This window comes from Elephantulus edwardii, unplaced genomic scaffold, assembly GCF_000299155.1.
Source record: "Elephantulus edwardii isolate Elephantulus edwardi_28Jun2011 unplaced genomic scaffold, EleEdw1.0 scaffold00112, whole genome shotgun sequence".
Taxonomy (NCBI): Eukaryota; Metazoa; Chordata; class Mammalia; order Macroscelidea; family Macroscelididae; genus Elephantulus; species Elephantulus edwardii.
In genome coordinates this window covers 8,822,694-8,828,521 of record NW_006399862.1, presented here as the reverse complement: position 1 = coordinate 8,828,521, position 5,828 = coordinate 8,822,694, and positions in this window count along the sequence as shown.

The window sequence follows — 5,828 nt, the reverse complement described above, 5'->3', positions numbered from 1 at the left end:
TTTTCAGAGGCCTGCCATTTCAGAAGTGGATGGCCAATCCTTCTTCCTAGTCTGTCTTAATCTGAATGTTTAGACCTAGAGGAATATCTGACAGACAGCAATTTGTGGAGCAATGAAATATAAATCCCTCATTTTGGAGTTGAGCATTAGTTACAGTGTAGTCCCTGCCCTTAGCCCAGTGCCTTGACCCACTTATTTCCCAGCTCCACCCTCTAGCAGGATACCACTTCATTTCTACCAAATGCCTACAGAATTAATGTCCCATTGTCCGACCCATGACTTGACAGCTTTTCAGAGAGATTTTTTTTCCTGTGTCCAGTGTCTCTTAAGTTTACTTGTACTGTCTCCAAAGGGAAGGTGATGTGTCCTGTAGAACTCCTGTATAGATTGTGTTTTCCTTCTTGGCCCGAGGGCCGCAGACCCAAGTGCCCAACCAGTTTAGGCTCCACCTTGGGGCTTGTTACCTGGAGGCATGTCAGAAGCTATTGTGGGAGTCCTCTGTGTTGCCTGGTCTCAGTTTGGACCCGCGCTGCTTCTGGTGGTGGTGGTTCCCTCTGTCTCTCGCTTGCTCCTCCCCAACCAGTTTAGGCTCTGTCTTGGGGCTTGTTACCTGGAGGTGTGTCAGAAGCTGTTGTGGGAGTCCTCTGTGTTGCCTGGTCTCGGCTTGGACCCGCGCTGCTTCTGGCAGCGGTGGCTCCCTCTGTCTGTCACTTGCTCCTCCCCAACCAAATGGTAGAATGTCAATAAAAGAAAGTAATAATCTCAACCAGATAGATTAGTACAAAGACTGCAACAATAGGCTTGAGCATGGTAGAAATTGTGAAGATAGAACAGAATGGGGGCAGAATGGGATGAAGTTTTGATCTGTTATTTATAGGATGGTTATGAGTTAGAGTCAATTTGATGACAATAAAACACATCACTAATAACATTCATTTTATAAAGTTATGTGTGTAGTTAAGGAGTTAACTTATTTAATGTGCCTGGCACATAGCAGACATTTAGTTCATACTACTGCTTGTTTTGTTTAGCTTTTTTAATGTATTCTTACTAATTAGCATTTGGAATTTCTCCTGCAGATAATTGTGAACAACCATTCTCACATACCCTTGCTTTTAAAAACCTGTAATTATCTTTCTCAGTGACATTCAGGAACAGAGCACAACTCAGGACCAGGAGTTGGTTGCAAGATATGTGGAACCTGGGATTGTTAACCTGCTGATGTTCCTGGAAAGTGGGTGGTGGGATAACTTCAAGTTGTCAGTCATGGAGCTAAAGAAACAGATGTGGCTATGGCGCTCCTAGGTGAAGTCGTTGTTCAAAAGCTTGGGTCAATCTGTTTGACCTATTGTTGTTCTCAAAATATCTCATTCAGTGGGCTTGGTGCCATACTGGGAGTACAAATTATGTGTGATCCTCAGTATCTAGTAGCAGAGGGGTTCAGTGCCTACAGTAGTCCCACTGTCAGTATGGTGACTCAGGATACAGGAGTTTCATCCTTGAAGAGAGAGCCAGTAAAAACAAAGCAGAAGGCTAGGTCTTAAGCAAATGAGCTAAGGCTGAGGATAGGGTCATGCTTGTGGCTGTGACAGGAACTTAGATGTCCACTTAAAAATAAAACAAAAACTGAGACAGAAGTTTATCCACTAAAGCTAGACTCATACAGCTAGGTTAAGAGACTATGGGGCTTGAAGTGTACTCAGGGTGGGGAGATTGTATACAAATGAAGGACTTTTACTTTGGGGGAGAGGTGGGCAGGGAGAAAAATGCAACAATGAATGAATGGAAATTCAAAATCTCTGTAAATGTTCATTAAAATATATAATTTTTTTAAAAAAAAGAGACTATGGGACAACGTGTCTATATGTTCGCAGGAGTCACATCAGATTTTTTTCATATGGGACAAATAAAAGGGACCTATCCCAACTCTCTTCAGATTCCAATGTACTGCCTGAATAACTCAAGAGCTGGGCAGTGCAACATCTGCAGAAACCCCAGTGATCAGGGTTAGATGAGGCAAGGTTAACAATATCATTCCATCAACTTATTTTCTGCTTTAAGAGCAAAAGTCACAGTTGACTGCATTTTACTGAGAAGTGAGGGAGGACACTGTGAACAAGTGTGGTTTTGATAGGTGTTTCATGATATTGTTAAAGAGACCACAATTTACAAGCCACTGTACTTCTCTTTGTCCAGACAATTCTCTTCTCCATGAAGATATGTGAAGCAGAGAACAGCTAGTTGGATGTGTTGAATCTGAACTTTTCAGACCGTGGAATTCAGAAGATTTCTTGAAGAGTAAGATTCAAGAGAGGGAAATTCACTGAATCTTGAGTAATCACATTATCTGAGATTTCATCAGCAACTCCAAATGCTTGGTTTGGTGAACATGGGCTTTCTACGGCGAAGTTAAAGAGCAATTCTCAAAATGAAACTTTTAAAAAAATGCTGATAGTCAATTTTATTAACATTCTCAAGTTTCATCCAAGAGCTACTTCTTTTTCAATAACTCAATCTGACAAGGCCATATTTGTTATGTCATTTCTGATGGATGAGATCAGTCAAACTGTATTAGATTGTAAGTGTCACATATTAAACAGCATTATTAATATAAGTGAACAGGAGGTGCATTTCAGTTATAAGAGCACTAGGGAAACTGTTTTCTGAAAGATATGTACTACAAAATAACTATCTCTCATCGTTGGTTCTTTTTCTTGATCTTTGTTTTCCATCAACCTCTGTTTTTCCCACATGTTTCTTGGTCTCTTGAATGTCTTTACTGCATGCACTATCTTCTCTTGTTGGCCATTTCCTAGAAAGCACTGACTAGTGGAAAAATTTTATCCTTAATGTATCCTGCTCCAACTCAGTATAAACACTACAGAAGACAGCAAACATATTTTATTTAGCGTTTTGAAATTTAAAATATTCCCAAATAAGATATCTGAAATTTCTGACCTTTCACCATTGTACCCATTTCAGTTAAGATTCTTTTCTTGTGATGAACAAAAATTAATATAGACTATCTATCTATCTATCCATCCATCTCTCTGTATGTACATACAAATGTTACTATTATGTGCCATCAAGTTGATTATGACTCATAGCGACCCTATAAACAATGTTGTTATGTGCCGTTGAGTTGTTTGCGACTCATAGTGAACCTATGTACAATAGCCCTAAACCCTGCTCTATCCTGTGCCAATCACACTGCTTCTGACACACCCATCCCGATTACCCCAGTCACTGAATCAATCCACCTCATACAGGGTCTTCCCCTCCTGTGTTGTCCCTCCACCCTCCCAAAGATGATGTCCCTCTCCAAGGACCTGTCCCTCCTTACAACACGTCCAACATATGTCAGACGAAGCTCCAGAATCCTTGCCTCCAAGGAGCCATCTGGCTTAACCTCCTCCAGGATGAATCTGTTTGTTTTCTTGGCAGTCTATGGTACATTCAATACTATTCTCCAGCATCAGAGCTCAAAGTCATCAATTCTCCTTCTATCCTCCCTTGTCATTGTCCAACTCTCTGATGCATAACAAGTGGTTGCAAAGACCATGGCCTGTATCAGGTGCACCTTAGACTCCAGAGAGACATTGTTGCTCTTGAGTACTTTAGAGAGGTCCCTAACCGCAGACTATCCCATCGCAATATGTTTTTTTATTTCCTGGCTACTGGTGCCAAAACTGTTGACTCTGGAGCCGAGCAAACTGAAGCTGTGAACAATCTCAATCTCTTCACCACCCATCCTGATGCTACCGATTGGTCCAGTGATGAGAATTTTTGTCTTCTTGACATTGAACCTCAGTCCATACTGAAGGCTGCAGTCCTTGACCCTCTACACCAAGTGCTTGAGGTCCTCCTCAGTTTCAGCAAGCAGGGTTGTGTCATCTGCATAACGCAGATTGTTGATAGATCTTCCACCAATCCTGATGCCACACTTCTCCTCATAGAGCCCAGCCTCTCGGATAATACGCTCTGCATACAGGTAGACAAGGTATGGAGATAGAGCACATCCCTGGCATAAACCCTTCCCAATTTTGAACCAAGAAGTGTTGCCCTGCTCTGTTCTGATGACTGCCTCTTGGTCCAAGTATAGGTTTCACATTAGCATGATTAACTGTTCTGGGATTCCCATCCTTCTCAGAGTCAGCCACAGTTTGTTATGATCCAGTCAAACTCCTTTGCATAATCTATGAAACAAAGATAGACATTCTTCTGGTATTCCCTGCTTTCAGCTAAGATCCATCTAACATCAGCTACAATAGCCCTAGTACCCCGACCCCTTCTAAACCCAGCCTGGCCTTCTGGCAATTCTCTGCTGATGTGCTTTTCCAGTCATTTTTGCTTAATCTTCAGTAGAATCCTGCTTGCATGTGAAATCAATGATATTGTTCTGTAGTTTACACACTGTGTTGGGTCACCCTTCTTTGCAATGGGAACAAATACAGATCTCTTCCAGTCAGTTGGCCAAGTGGTTGTTCTCCAGATTTCTTGGCACAACTTGGTGAGCACATCCAGGACAGTATCTGTTAGCTGAAATACGTCAATTGGTATACCATCTATTCCTGGGGTCTTATTTTTTGCTATTTCCTTCAAAGCAGATTGAACTTCTTCCTATAATAGCTATAAATAAGCCCTGCCCTGTCCTGAGCCAGTCTCTCTATCTGTGACATATCTACCCTTATTACTGCAGTTGCTGTGTCAATCCATTTCATCTGAGGTCTTCCTCTCCTACTCTGTCCCTCCACCCTTCCTCTAGGCAACATATCCAAACATGTGAGACAGAGTCTCAAAATCCTTGTTTCCAAGGAGCATCTTGGTTTCACCTTCTCCAAGACATATCTGTTAGTTCTCTTGCCAGTCCATGGTGTGTTGAAGACTTTTCTCCAGAATTATAACTCAAAGGCATGAATTTTTCTTCTATCATCTTTGTTATTGTCTAATTCTCTGATGCATAACAAGTAATTGCAAAGACCATGCCTTGGATCGGGCACACCTTAGTCTCTAAGATCCTTGCCCTTCAGCACTCTGGAGTGGTCACTGACAGATTTTCCTAATGCAATTTTTCTTTTGATTTTTTTCACTGTTGATGCCAAAGTGATGATTGTGGAACCTAGAAAGCAAAAATTGTTAACAATCTCAATCTCTTCTCCATTTATCACAATGCTGCTGATTAGCCCAGTGGTGAGAATCTTTATGTTCTTGATGTTGAGCTTCAATCCATATTGAAGACTACAGTCCTTGACCCTCTACGGCAAATGCTTCAGGCCCTCCTCTGTTTCCGCAAGCATGGTTGTGATATCTGCATTATGTAGGTTGTAGATGATCCACATCAAATCCTGATGCCACATTTCTCTTCATAAAGTCCAGCTTCTAGAATGAGCTTTTCCAAGTACAAATTGAAAAGGTATGGAGGTAGGATGCATTCATGATGCACTGTTATTTTTTGTTTTATTTTGAATCATGTAGTATTGCCTTACTCTGTTCTGACAACTATCCTCTGGTCCAAGTATATATAGATTTCACATGAGCTCAATCAAGCATTTTGGAATTTCCATTTTTCTCAAAGTTAGCCACAATTTGTTGTGATCCACACAGTCAAATGCCTTTGCATAGTCAGAGAATGACAAATAGACATTTCTCTGATACTCTCTGCTTTCTGCCGAAACCCATCTAACATTGGTGATGATGGCACTAGTGACACGGCTTCTTCTAATTGTATTTCTGGTAGTTCGTTGTCAATGTAATGTTCCAGACACTTTTGGAATATGTATATATGTATATTTGGAATATACGCATGTATACTTGGAATATATATGTAT